Here is a 14,417-nt window from a genome sequence, read left to right on the forward strand (position 1 = left end):
TCAGTACATTTGTGGCTATATGATAATGCACGTTTGAATGTTAGCACTGGCAGAGTTTGCTTGTCATTTTTCTGTTTTAATGACAAAAATGTGCACACATGTGTTTCCTGCCTGAGGTGAGATTCGCATCTACAGGATATGGAAAGTTAGCATGATAAATGTAATGATTGTGTAGAAGGAAGTGCACTCTGGTTAACAGGCATCCTATTGTATTGTACTGTCACCTGACACAATGTGCTGCACACCATTTCAGGGAAACACCAAAACAAGTCTGGGCATAAACTTCATGTACAGAAATTGGAAACTCTGATAGGAAAAAAAAATCATGGCTGGGTTTACTCCAGAAAAAGGCTATAGGCCAAATCCTTCCCTTAAATGCAAAGCATTCAGCTCCCATTGACTTCATTAGGAGCTGTGGGCATATGTCAAAGTGCAGAATTTAGCCATAAATATTTGGCAGCAAATATTTTTTGTGCAAATGGACATGTACGCAATAATCCTCAAAAGCTGATATGGAAGAGTGCATTTGAACAAAAAATGGTTGCCCAAAACCTCAGTTAACAATGCTATTCCATAAACATATATGCATTTTAGAGTCCTGGTCTCTTCTTTTATGAAATGCTTCACTTTGGGGTAAAACTCACTTATTATTCTTGTAAGGACTCCAGAAACTCTTCAGTGCGGCAGAACTGCTTAGGTTCACTGCACAGCGGGAGCAGAGATGAAGACTGGAGGCTATGCATCCCCTTCACAGCTTAGCTGCCCATCAACTATCTATAGGCTCATTCAGTGGGAAGCTTGTAATGGAGGGGCAAGGGTGCAGCCAATGACTCTACAATTATGTGGATTCAAAAGCCACAAGCCCTCAACATATGGATGCAGAATTCAGTTGCTGGATTACAACTCATTTTGGAGTTGCAGGGCAAACCTATACCCTGCCTGTGGATTAGCAGTTAGATGTCCACACAAAGGAGTTTTTCAGAGAAAGGCAATTTACTTATTAAGCATATAATATTCTATTAAGACCCCTATATTTGAAAATTGGGCTGTGATTGTAACAGGAGTCACTGAAAACTGTATGAAAAATTGTTAAGCAAATCTGCAATTTTTGCATCTTGGAAGAATACCCACAAAGTGGTGAAAAGATTAATAAGGATTTGCTCAGGGTTATATGTTGCTAATATTTATTAATTTATATTTATACAGTGCCATAAGTATGCATAGTTTATACTTTTGTTTTAAATTCAAAATCACCAAAGGATGAGGTTGGATGCTGATTTTAATTAGTTCTATGGTGAGCTGCCATGTGTCCTGGCTAGTGCTATTGCAACTGTAGTGCACTGACTGTTTAAAGTTCTCTACAATTCTCTACTTACTCACATGCTGTTGTGTCAGTAAGCATTTGCAGGATACAGCCCTAAGTCAGTTGATGTCAATGAGCGAACTGAACTTTATATCCCCAATGGCCAGTGATGGGACACTGAGTTACTATAGAGTGCTCTGAGTTACTATAGAGAATTCTTTCCTAGGTGTCTGGCTGGTAGGTATTGCCCACAAGCTCAGCAATTTGGGGTCGGGAAAGAATTTTCTCCTGGTTCAGATTGTTTTTGTTTTCTGCCTTCCTCTGCAGCATGGGGTATGGGTCACTTGCATGTATAAACTAGTGTAAATGGTGGATTCTCCACAACTTGAAGTTTTTAAATCAAGTTTTGAGGATTTCAGTAACTCAACCAGAGGTTATGGGTCTATTACAGGAGTGAGGAAGTAAGGTTCTCTGGCCTGTGATATGCAGGAGGTCAGACTAGATGATCATGGTGGTCCCTTCTGGCCTTAAAGTCTATGGGCAGGTCTACACTACAGCCTAAGTCGATATAACTTACATTGCTCAGGGGCGTGAAGCCCCCCTCTCGTGAGAGAAAAGTTTAACGCTGTCCACACCAGTGCTATGTCGGCAAGAGACACTCTCCTGCCAACATGCTTCCACTTCTTGCTGAGGTGGAGTAATTATGTCAATGGGAGAGTGCATCAGCATAGTGCAGCTTCACCAGACACGCTACAGCAGTGAAGCTGCATTGGTGTAGCTGTGCCAATGTAGCATTGTAGTGTAGACTTGCCCTATGAGTCTATGAGTCAGGAAATAATCTCTCCTGCCTCTAGTCTGTGATGCATGAATTGAATTCTATCTGATGATATCGGTCACTGAAACTGATCTTTTCCAGGGTGATAACAAGACTTGCTGCTGACTCAAACCCCTGAAAACAAAATTAGTTAAAGCAAAACAAAGACTTTTCAGACTGAGTCAGAGAATCAGGTTAGCAAGCACTAAAAGATTATATTTATAAATTGTAAAATACAACTGAATGTGGGTGCACAAATGTTGGAAATCAGTTTAAGAGATGACAGGTGTTACAATAAAAAATGCATGAATATGAATTGATTTTTGCCACAGCTGCAGCATATAGATGTTGCTCGTTTTACAAATCTCTGGGTAGTAAAAAAGTATATTCCTGCAAAGAGCAGATGAGATGGGGAAGCTCTTAGTAAGAGCTGATATTCTCTCTGAACTTTGAAATTAATGAGCTATGTAATGCTGCTGGGTAGAAAGCTGTCACTAAGGATAGAGCTGTTTCACAGCAGAGTTGCTTTATTAAAAAAAACCTCTTCCTTTCCAAAGTCCTGATTCAGAAATGGAGGGAGGACTTACACTGAACTTGACTATTTAGCGGACAGTGAGAATGGAGCTATTGTATACAAAACTGAATATGCCTGTCTGTGCTTCTTTTCACAGAGCTGTACACAGCAATTAGCCTTGAAGAGAGAGGAACCCTCTAAAAAGCTGCTATGAGCTGACTGTCGGTGACTCAAACTCTGAAGAGCAAAACCCTGAAGTCATAAAGTTCATAGGCCACAAGAGGTAAATATGCAATTTGTAATCCCATCCTCTGTTTTCTCATTAGCCTCAGGTTAAGCAACAGATTGCAAAAGCCATACAGCAAAGATCATGTCATCATCTATACACTGTACAGCAATATGCACATTGGTGATGCTTGATTAATAATAAAGACTGCCAAGGCAGCAGAGCTGGAAATGTTTATCTCATACTGTGACCTGAATTTGCTTATTTGAATAAAACACTCATCACTTCATGGATACTTTTGTATTAGGCATCATCTTTCAGGTGCATGGTTTCCTGGTGGGCAAAATGATAAAATGTGATTCAATCTGAAATGTGATGCATGTTGGGAAAAGTTATCTCGAGTGCAGATTTTCAATGGGAGGAAGAAACCTGCCCAGTGGTGATGAGAGATGTAGGGGCATAACGGATAAGAGATTTGAAATGACATTTGTCACCGTATAATTTGCTCTTTTATGTTGTTTACTGTGGGTTTCTCCACATTTCTGACCCTTTAGTCTTCTAAGATCTCAGAAGGAAGGGCTCTCAGGAAACTTTCAGGGCAAAGAATGGGGTTTCTTATTTCTGATAGCTAAGCAGAAAAATTAAATACACAGAGTGGAACTTCATTCCTCCCGTCATCCCCACCCAGATGCTGAGGATGTTCTTATTTAATTTTAGTTGTTCCTGCTAGGGAAACCCTTTCTATAATGTATGCAATATAAGACCTCTGCACCACTTAAATCATGCTTAAGCCCTTGAAACAGGACAGGTCTACTATAAACTTACATCAGTATAACTACATCGCTCCAGTACGTGAAAAGTCAATGGGAGGACTTCTCCCTTGACATAGCTACTGCCTCTAACTAGGCTGACAGGAGAGCCCCTCCCACCGGCGTAGTAGGGTCGTCACTGAAGTGCTATAGCGGCACAGCTGCAGCTGCCCCGCTGCCGTATTTTAAGTGTGTGTAGCCCTGCCCTAAGTGATGCACAGGCCCCCTGAACAAGATGAATTCCATTCTCTAAGAATAGCTGAATGATACTGTGTTTCTGCAGCTTATCTGAAGATGAGAAGGGAAATGAGGCTCTCCCAGCTCATTCGTTTTCCCCATTGTCACTTTACAAACAGAAAAGCTGCCTCATTCAATGAATAAAAACTGTGGCTTCTTTTCCTGTCTTGATGCAGATGTGATTTATGATGCAATCAGCCACTCCCTGCTAAAGGCTGTCAAATTAGGCAGCAGTGGCTAATTTAAAAAGTCACAGGTGGAGCTGTAAGCAATCATCAGGAATAGAGGCAGTGAGGGTAATTCTATTAAATAAAAGACCTAAAGAAGAGCTTGGGTTTTACTTCTGGGAAGGTAGGACAGTCTGAGGAAAGCTTCAGTTGCTGGAAATGTAGATTTTGGTGGTATTAAAGATATTATGACTCTTTATAGACTCATAGATTTTAAGGTCAAAAGAGACCATCATGATCATCTAATCTGACCTCCTGCATATCACAGGCCACAGAACTTCGCCCACCCACTCCTGTAACAGACCCCTAACCTCTGGCTAAGTTACTGTAGTTCTCAAATCATGATTTAGAGACTTCAAATTACAGAGAACCCACAATTTATTCTAGTTTAAACTTGGAAGTGACCAGTGCCCCATGCAGCAGAGTAAGATGAAAATTCCCCAGGGTCTCTGCCAATCTAACCCAGGGAAAAATTCCGTCCTGCCCTAAATATAGTGATGAGTTAGATTCTGAACATGTGGGCAAGACCCACCATCCAGATACATGGAAAAGAATTCTCTGTAGTAACTCAGAGCCCTCACCATCTAGTGTCCCATCACCATTGGACATATTTGCTACTAGTGGTCACAGATTGGCTACATGCCATTGTAGGCAGTCTCATCATACCATCCCCTCCATAAACTTATCAGGCTCAGTCTTCAAGCCAGTTAAGTGTTTTGCTCCCAGTGCTCCCCTTGAAAGGCTGTTCCAGAACTTTGCTCCTCTGGTGGTTAGAAACCTTCACCTAATTTCAAGCCTAAACTTGTTGATGGCCAGTTCTTGTGTCCACATTGGTGCTTAACTTAAAATCATGAAATACTCTTGTTGGAACATTGCAGCAAAACTGTTCTTTATTTCTTAGAATTCAGAATAACACATAAAAACTCAAAATCAGAGAGTGACAAAACAGGTGGCTCCCTAAAACAGAGAGACACAAATTACATCATCTAGAGTGGCTATCTACAGACTAACTGCTGCTAGGCCCAGATTGCACACTTCCCTACAGAGCCCCCTAGCCTGCAAGAAGGACCAGGAAACCCCCCTGAAATTTTTAACACAATTTTCAACACTAAAAAATTTATTCTAATGTAGTATTTGTATGTAATTCCCTAGGACTTTTTTTTTTAAGGTAAAAACAAATTATTATGTATAAATGTAACAACCTTCACATCACCAGCAGGGTTTGAACTGCAGCACAGACTTCTGCCACTTGAGCTACAAGACGAACTATCCAGAGTGGGGCCATCTGCTGGGTCTGGAGGGGCCATTAGTGAGAGCCTGGCCCAGCTCTCTTCCCCTCTTCCCCCACTGTTGTTACCAAAGCTCCCAACATTGTTGCTGCTTTGGCTTCAGCATGCGTGGGCCTGGCTCTTTAGAATGTTCACGTTTAGTGAACATTCCATTACTATTCTGTCACATAGCTGTAATTTTCATGCAGGAGACAAGCAAGAAAAGGAAATAAATCTATAATTAATCCAAACCTGAACAGAGATTATGGGATGACTGAAAGGTACATCTCTACCCATAGGGCTTTGTCCTTGCTGAATTTCAAAAGCCTGCTTGCAAACAATGGAGGTGTTCAAGCATCTTTTTAAAAAATGCTATTATCTTTTATAATTAAAAGTGTTAAATCAACCAAAATATAGGGGTTTCTACCAGCTCCCTCTATAATACATATATAAAACACACACACACACACACACATACACAAACAGTCTACAGACTGGCAGAATATTTGCTGATAAAATAACCATGGGTGAAATTCATATCTGTGCTGTAGGTTAGAAAAGGCCTATGCATCACTTAAGGTCTGTGACATAGCAGAGACTGATTGAGTTAGTGTTTATAACTGGAGAGAGCAGGCTCTGTGAGAAAAATACTTTTCCTTGCGATCAAGTGGTCAGGATAGCAATGCAGAAGGATGGGAAATGGGTAGAGCTTTAGTTCTGGCCCTCACCTCTGAAGTGCTGGCCAGCAGAACTATAACTATGCATGTGGGGAAATATGCTGCACAATAGTAAGAACTACAATAAATTATTTCCCACCCCACAGACAAGATAAAGGGAGTGCATGGGAGGAACTCAGACTTTGGCTAATAGTTCCTTCTCAGGGCACCACCAAGGGTTGCACACCTATGCAACACACAGGGATGAGTGTAACTTCTCAATCAAGAATCAAGCCTTCAGTTTTTATTGAGCAGGCATATTGAGGAAAATGTATAATATACCATTCTCCTAGATCCCATCTATAGCTCTTAGCTGTAAAAGTCAGCCATCTTAAATTCTCATTATTCTTGCCGTAGCAAATCATTTGCATAAAATGAAAAGACTAAATTGTTAGGAATCTAAAAATATACTGTTGCCAGGATACATCTTGCTAGATGCAAATGTAACTGTGTTTGTGCAGACCAGCTAAAAATAGTTTGGTACTCAAAAAAATTCTTATTAACATTAGTGGTAAGTGAAACGATATATCCACACTGAGCTACTAAAATTCTGGCTATTTGTTGTGAGTAATATGAAAAATAACTTTTGCATTAGAAACATGGAACTATTTTACAAGGTAATTATAATTCCATTAATAACCTTTTTCCAGTGCAGGTGCCACTATAGAAGGATCATATTGTAAGGGTAAGTATTCTATTTCAACTTCTAGATGCACAATAGATTAGTCATTCATTAATGTTGGTTGCAAGGCAATATCCCCTCCCAAAGAAGCAGCAGCAGCAACAACAAATATTTAACTAGCCGTATATAGTAATACTGCTACTATATTGTCAATGCATACATATTTTGTAGAATCACAGCTGAGAATTAGTAAACAAAAGTGCTTTCCTAGGTTTTGATCCTGCACCTATTAAAGTCTATAATCAATTTTTAATGTGTTATGTCTACTTATTCCTGTTTATCAAAGAAAATCAGAAGAAATAGAATTATTTTTATTGCAAATAATATACTTTAGAAACGTTAAATGATTACAAATTGAACATACACACAGGGGCTTACTTTAAAACCCTATACAAGTTAATTAACTGTCATTTCCATTGGGGAAATTGTTTAATTGAGCGAGAGGACTGAGCTAACGCCAAATCAAAGATGAGGGCGATTGGAAATTAATGTATAAAAACATGCACATTGGTAGTGTGTACTGTTTAAATTGCCAGCATGTGACTATTGAATAAATCTTGCTGAATGGATTAGATTTTGCCATTTTAAAAACTGATGTTTTTAATATTTCAGGAAGGATTAAACTAAACATGAATCTATACAGCCAAAAATTGTACTGGAATTACAATGTTAAATAAGGAATAAAGGGAGATGTTTAAATTAAAATAAAGGTGGTTAAAAATAGTATTGCCATGATTTCCAAACAGGCAGAAAAACTTAAACTTAGATACTCAGCTGTATCCAGTTCTATGCCCATCCTGGCCCCAGCACACATGAGGCTGTTCTATCCTATACTGGCTGACTGAGGCCCCTGCAAGAGGCCACTGCCAACCTTGGACTGTCAGAACACACTATGGCCATGCCCCCTCCTCACCTCCTACACTGGATGCCTCAAAAGGAAGTGGCCTAGGAGTTTATTATGCTAACTTTGTGCCCACTGGGAACAACCTCATGCTGAAGGAAACCCCAGCAATGGAGATCCAGGAGCTCTCTGCTCCATTTGGGGAGCCAGAAGAGAGCTCAGGATTCACCCTTGTACTCAATAGGTTTCTTCCTTGACTAGAGAGACGGGATTTAACAAAAACACAGGAAAACCTATTCTTGAAACAGAAAAATGTATTACAGTGTTGAAAAAGGATATTAGATGGCAAAAGCCAATTGCTCCACATAATTCAGAGACATCAGAAAATGGATTCATCCCTCACATACAGTTCATTGGTTTTGCACGGCCATAATTCCATCCATAGCTTCAGTGGAGTTACTCCTGATTTACATAAGTGGGACTGAGAAAAGAATAAAGCCCCTCCACTCCAGAAAACAGCTCTGGGCATGTTTTTTTTTTTCAGAAAGGCTAAGCACCCAAAATTCCAGCTAAAGTCACATGTGCAATGGTTGGCAGGTTCAGGCTAGATATTAGTATAATTTTTTAGCTTCTTTTTTTTTTTTGCCATTTTAACCACAAAATTACTGTCCTCACAGATTGAGGGAGTGATTAAGGATCTGATTCAGAGGTCATGACATTGATGAGAGTCTTTATATTGACCTTAATAGTCTTTGCATCAGGATCTAAATCTTTTTGTTAAAGTGATATTACTTCTTTTTGGCCTTCACGGAGAGGCAAAATGAGCATTAACTAGGTTGTCATTTTATTCCATATATTAGGTCTTGGCTGTAATGCTCAAGAAAAATACTCGATAATCTATTAGTTCTGCAACATCAAAAGCAAATAACTCAATCTCCCATCTGTTCTGGGGCCATTGTTTGCACCCAGATGGCTGTTGATGTGGTTTTGCATAACGAAATATTTCAGCAATTGCTACCCTCCAGACAGAAAAGGCTATGCCAGGTGGGTAGTCACTTGCCATGTTTTCAAGATGATGTTATGATTGATTCATACTCAAGAATTATTAAAGAGTCTATATTCCAGCAAATCACTAGATTTTTTTAAAAAAATCATGTTTTAGATTGTTTTCCAAATGTATCCTTAGTATCTTTTTATTGCTGGTCCCTTTCCTACTCTCATCAAAATCGATGGATGTCAAAACTCATATTGATATCAGGAGGAGGTATTGTTATGGCCACCTCCTGGCCAGGCCTGGTATTAGGAGGTGGCCATCACAATACCTACACTATCCTGGCCAGCTTTCATCCCATATGGTGTCCCCTGCCAGTGGTCGCTCCATTGTTGCAGTAGTCTTTCTTAATGTAATTCACAGTGCTCTCTCTTCACAACTCAGCCCTCTAGCTAGGTCACTGTGCGTCCCCCTTGGTAGCCTCACCGATCAGCTGTCCAGATGGTGCCCCTAACAGCCCTGCACCGCTTCCCACTGGCAGGCAGGGAAATGCAGCCCCCCACTTCTATGCTGGGTTCTAACGGGGGGACCCTGTGTACAGCAACTATGGTCTACTTGCTCCCAGTCCATATCGCTATTTCCCTGGACTCCTTCCTCCTTTCTTTCTCTATCTTATGGTCCTATCCCCCTCTGGGTTTGCCGACCTAAATTCCTTCCTCCCAGGGAGCAACTGTAGACTACTCCCTCCCCTGGCCCTGACTTCTTGCCAAACTCTGTAGCCCCAAACAAACCTCCCTTCTCCCAGGAAGTGACTGCAGATTACTTCCCCTGCAGTCCCCTTCTTTTCTTTTCTTTTCTTTTCTTTTCTTTTCTTTTCTTTTCTTTTCTTTTCTTTTTCCAGCCTTAGCATGTGGGGGGTTCTGATCATCACCTACTGCAGTTTTCACATAAGCTAAAATCTATTTCCTCTCACCCAGTCTTGTATCCATAAAAAAGCAAAAGTAATGCTTTATTAATGCTATTAAACTTTCCCGGTACTTTCACTAATCTTTTCAGACTATATTCTTTCACCTTGAGGTATCTCAGTTCTTCATAAAGAATCTTTCTTTCTGTGTAATTCTCCTTGTATTGCCACAGCAGATACTCAACTGTTTCTTCGGCTTTGCATGTGTTGCACAACCAGTTTTTGTACTTGTTTAGTAAATATAAATTACCATTCAGGTCACAGTGACCTGTTGGCAATCTAAATTGGAATTTCACTTCTTTTATCTCAGCTATTAAGTATGCCATTATCCTCAAGTTTCACAGAACCTTCATCCATGATGTAAAACTGGTCTTATTAATACCCTATATAGCATCAGCAATGTATTCTTGTCTGCACCCCAATTTTTCCCAGCAATACTTTTAAACAGATGTATCCTGTCTTTTCATTTACTCTTTATATGATCCTTCCAAGTTGGTTTGTTATCGAACATAACTCCTTAGAACTACATGTATTTTTTCTGTATAGAGATATAGGTTCCATTCTTCCCCAACCTTCTTTTTTGTGAAGATCTTTCCATTTGTTTTACCATGTGTCATAAAAATAAAGGGAAGGGTAACCACCTTTCTGTATACAGTGCTATAAAATCCCTCTTGGCCAGAGGCAAAACCCTTTCACCTGTAAAGGGTTAAGAAGCTAAGATAACCTTGCTGGCACCTGACCAAAATGACCAGTGAGGAGACAAGATACTTTCAAAGCTGGAGGGGGGGGGGGAACAAAGGGTCTGTCTGTCTGTGTGATGCTTTTGCTGGGGACAGATCAGGAATGCAGTCTCAGAAACTCTGTTAAGTAAGTTAGTAAGTAATCTAGCTAGAAATGCGTTAGATTTCCTTTTTTTTAATGGCTGGTAAAATACGCTGTGCTGAATGGAATGTATATTTTCCTGTTTTTGTGTCTTTTTGTAACTTAAGGTTTTGCCTAGAGGGATTCTCTATGTTTTGAATCTGATTACCCTGTAAGGTATTTACCATCCTGATTTTTACAGAGGTGATTCTTTTACCTTTTCTTTAATTAAAATGCTTCTTTTAAGAACCTGATTGCTTTTTCATGGTTCTTAAGATCCAAGGGTTTGGGTCTGTGTTCACCTGTACAAATTGGTGAGGATTTTTATCAAGCCTTCTCCAGGAAAGGGGGTGTAGGGCTTGGGGGGATATTTTGGGGGAAGACATCTCCAAGTGGGCTCTTTCCCTGTTCTTTGTTTAACACGCTTGGTGGTGGCAGCATAGGGTTCAAGGACAAGGCAAAGTTTGTACCTTGGGGAAGTTTTAACCTAAGCTGGTAAGAATAAGCTTAGGGGGTTTTTCATGCAGGTCCCCACATCTGTACCCTAGAGTTTAGAGTGGGGAAGGAATCTTGACACCAAGTGAGAACTTAAATCCCCAAGTATATCCCCATTCTGAAATCCTCCTGAGTACCTCACTCTCCATAGCTATCCTACATCTTCTATGTTTGGCCTATATAGCACGGTCATCTGCAAATAGGGTAATACTAATTCCTGCCTGTATATTCCCCAGAAAATCATTAATCATAATATTATTATTATCATAATATTAAACAGAGTGGGCTGATAACACTCCCTTGTGGAGTGCCATTAATAAGTTTATAAATATTCGACAAAGCCTTGCATAATTCTATGACTTCAGAAGTCTCTTACCCGCCAGAACAGTCGTCCTTTTATTCTACTTCCTGCTAGTTTATACAGCAAGCCTTTCCTCAATAGCATGTCATATGCTTTTTCAATGTCCAGAAAGACAATTATAATAAATTTTCTGTTCCTCCTGGTTTTTTCTAGTTGTTTCTAATCTTACAATATTATGAACTGTGCATATTCCATTCCCAAAACCAGGACACAGTTTATAATTTCATTTTTTCAAATATGCAACTAATCTCTCATTTATCATTCTTTCCATAATTTTGCCAACACACATGATGTGAGGACAATAGGTCTATATGCAGCAGCCCTTGTAATTTGCCAGGTTCTCCTATTGGTATAACCACTGCTTGCTTCCTTTATGCTGGTAGTATTCCCTTTCCTCATGTTATTATATAATTTCAATTAAATTCTTAAACTCCCTTATAAGATTTCATACAACTGTCAAGCAGAAATAGTCAGCCATCCTGCATTTTGATGAGTCCCTTTTGATAATCCCAGATCTGGTCATCTAACCTAGCATCTTCTGTAACCTGTGCTCTGAGAAGATTCAAATAATCTATATTTCTCTCAGTTGACATAAACTGTCCCGTTACCTTATTTCAAATTCTGAAGTATATATGTTTCTGTAATAAAGGATGTAGAGAACCTGTTTGGTGATAGCCACTTAATTTACACACGTCTGGGATTTCATTTGGTGACAACAGAATCTGACACCTTCTATAATTACTGTACTCATAGATTACCCACATTCCACCAATAACTTGAATTGAAGGTATTTGAGGATTATATCCTTGGAATTGAAGATTTAAGATTTCTGTAGCAAATTCAATTTTCTTCCCCTTGAAATCTTCCTTTTTCAAACAGAACTATGATTGGCTCAGAAAGCTTAATGTTTATAACATATAGAGATTTAAGGCTTGTTTGGGGTGGATATCCCATTGCAGACAATTAGGATAGGTTCCTTCTTCTAACACATACTGACTACCAGAGAACTTCTTTATAATATGCAATCCAGCTGCCATCCAAACTCTTTCAAGATGTTATAGCAAATGAAACATCAATATAATTGGTGTTTTTCTCAAATATTTGACTGTAACCTTTGAATTCTGGTTATGAAAATAACTGGACGTTGAATTTCCCCATTTGGCTATTGATGGTATCCACAACTATGGACTGAACTGAAGAGATCTTACAATTTGTGGCTCGCTCAAGCCTCAGTGCTGGGATACAGTCCTCTATCAAGTATGTATTGGTCTCCTGTAAAGTCAGGATTCTCATAGACAACCCACTCTCCACTTAACACGTTTATGGATTGTGTCCTCAGCCATTCCAAGTGTCTCTCAAATTGGAAATAATTCCTAAAACATCAATATTGGAACCTTTAGTCCCAAAGTATTTTTCACTGATCATATGGGGGTTTGTGAAATCTCCTGGAATAGGTTGCAGTGACTGTAGCTCTTCACTGTAACCACCCCAATCTTTCCATTCCTGGTACACACCTTCCTCCAGCAAATGATGACCTGCAAACTAATTTCTTGTAAGCAATCCAAATGCCCCCCAACACTTTTATGGACCCAACTGATGTCAATGGCAGTGTCTTCGTTTCTCCCAGTACTTCTTTTTGCTTTTCTTCCTCAGTAAGTGTGAGTATTTCTGATTCCAGTTTCATATATTTCCCTTCCAAGAGAGAGTTCTCATAAATTATTACCTTTGGTTCTCCAATGGATTCAACGTTGTGGCCATCCATTTTCAAGAGTCTATCTCATGGACCTAATCTATACTTTCATCTTCTCCCAAAACGCTAAATTAGGATATTCACCAGGCTCTAACATTAAAGGGACTCCCTTGAAACCAGGTCTTCATAAATTAGCCCTATGCTCCAATTTACCTTTAGAAAACAAGTCTGCTGCCTTGTGCCAAATATACGTGTTTCCTCTCTGTCGTCAAAAAATGAAGTTATAATTCCTACCTCCTTCTGGTTCCCATACAAGTCAATTTGGCAGATCCTTTACTACATGTTTAATTTAACTAGTCATTGCAACCTTAGCAAATATACATTAATCTTTTTCTTCTGAAGTATTTTCACCCAAAATATTCGTGAGTTCCTGTTCTCCTTCTTCCAGATGAATAGAGGTCCTTCAAAATTTGGTTTCTCATACAGAATTCAGCTTTCACTATGTACCATTCTTGTGAAGGTTTGTTTCACTATATATCAGCATCTGGTCAGGTCTGGGATGGATTTTATTTTAGCTGTTTCCTGAAAATGCCTCCCCATTAATAAACCAGCAGGGATATTTGGTTCATATCAGCTAGATTTTAATGAGCTTGAGAAATTTTTGTCAGTGCTTTCATAGTTTGGCATTTGTAAATTTAGTTCTTTTTTGACATTATCTGTTTGCAAATATTTTTCCATGTGACTTGGAACTTTTGAATCTGACAGCGTCTCAGACCTTTGAGGTATTTTGAATGGTCTGGCTGCATCAAGTTATAAAGCAGGCATCCCTGAGGAGTCAGCTGTGAAAGTTGTTCTGATGGTGTTTACTAAGGTTACAAAGGGAGTAAATATCTTTTCTTTAGTTGTAAATATTAGCAAGCTTGAGAAGACAGTACTTTTTCTAGACGGAACCTCTTAATTTCACCATCTTTACCATCCTTGTTCTCTTTTCCATTTACTTCCTGAATCAGTGCAGGTTAATCTCTTTTGGATGACTTCAGTAATTTGAAAAGTGTACTTTGTTCTGTAGACGCACACTTGGGTCTGACTCTGGCTTCGGTTTCTAGGCTTTGTACAGGTGAGTCGCATCATACGCGTGTTTAACTTATGCGAATTCTACTATACGCGCTCGGCAAAAAAAAAAAAAGATACTTGTAAATAGTGCGGGCAATTCCGCCCACCATTCCACTCAATGAATGTGAGTGCGCGTGAGATGGGAGACGTGAATCTGCTGTTCCCTCAGTCGGTCTCAGTTCCCGTGTGCCTCTCATAGAGTGAGCATCTCACCGTGCTGATTGTAATTCTAGTCTTTAAAGTTACATATTTTTTGTACAACATGGCCCCTAAACACAAGCCAACTACTTCATCTGGTGCTCAAC

The 14,417-nt window shown here is 39.5% G+C and overlaps 1 pseudogene; it reads right to left on the reverse strand.

Annotated features, from left to right (window-relative positions):
* Positions 1-11,712: 11,712 nt before the first annotated feature.
* On the reverse strand, positions 11,713-13,482 carry LOC141984288 (beta/gamma crystallin domain-containing protein 1-like; annotated as a pseudogene).
* Positions 13,483-14,417: the final 935 nt, after the last annotated feature.

This window comes from Natator depressus, chromosome 3, assembly GCF_965152275.1.
Source record: "Natator depressus isolate rNatDep1 chromosome 3, rNatDep2.hap1, whole genome shotgun sequence".
Lineage (NCBI taxonomy): Eukaryota > Metazoa > Chordata > Testudines > Cheloniidae > Natator > Natator depressus.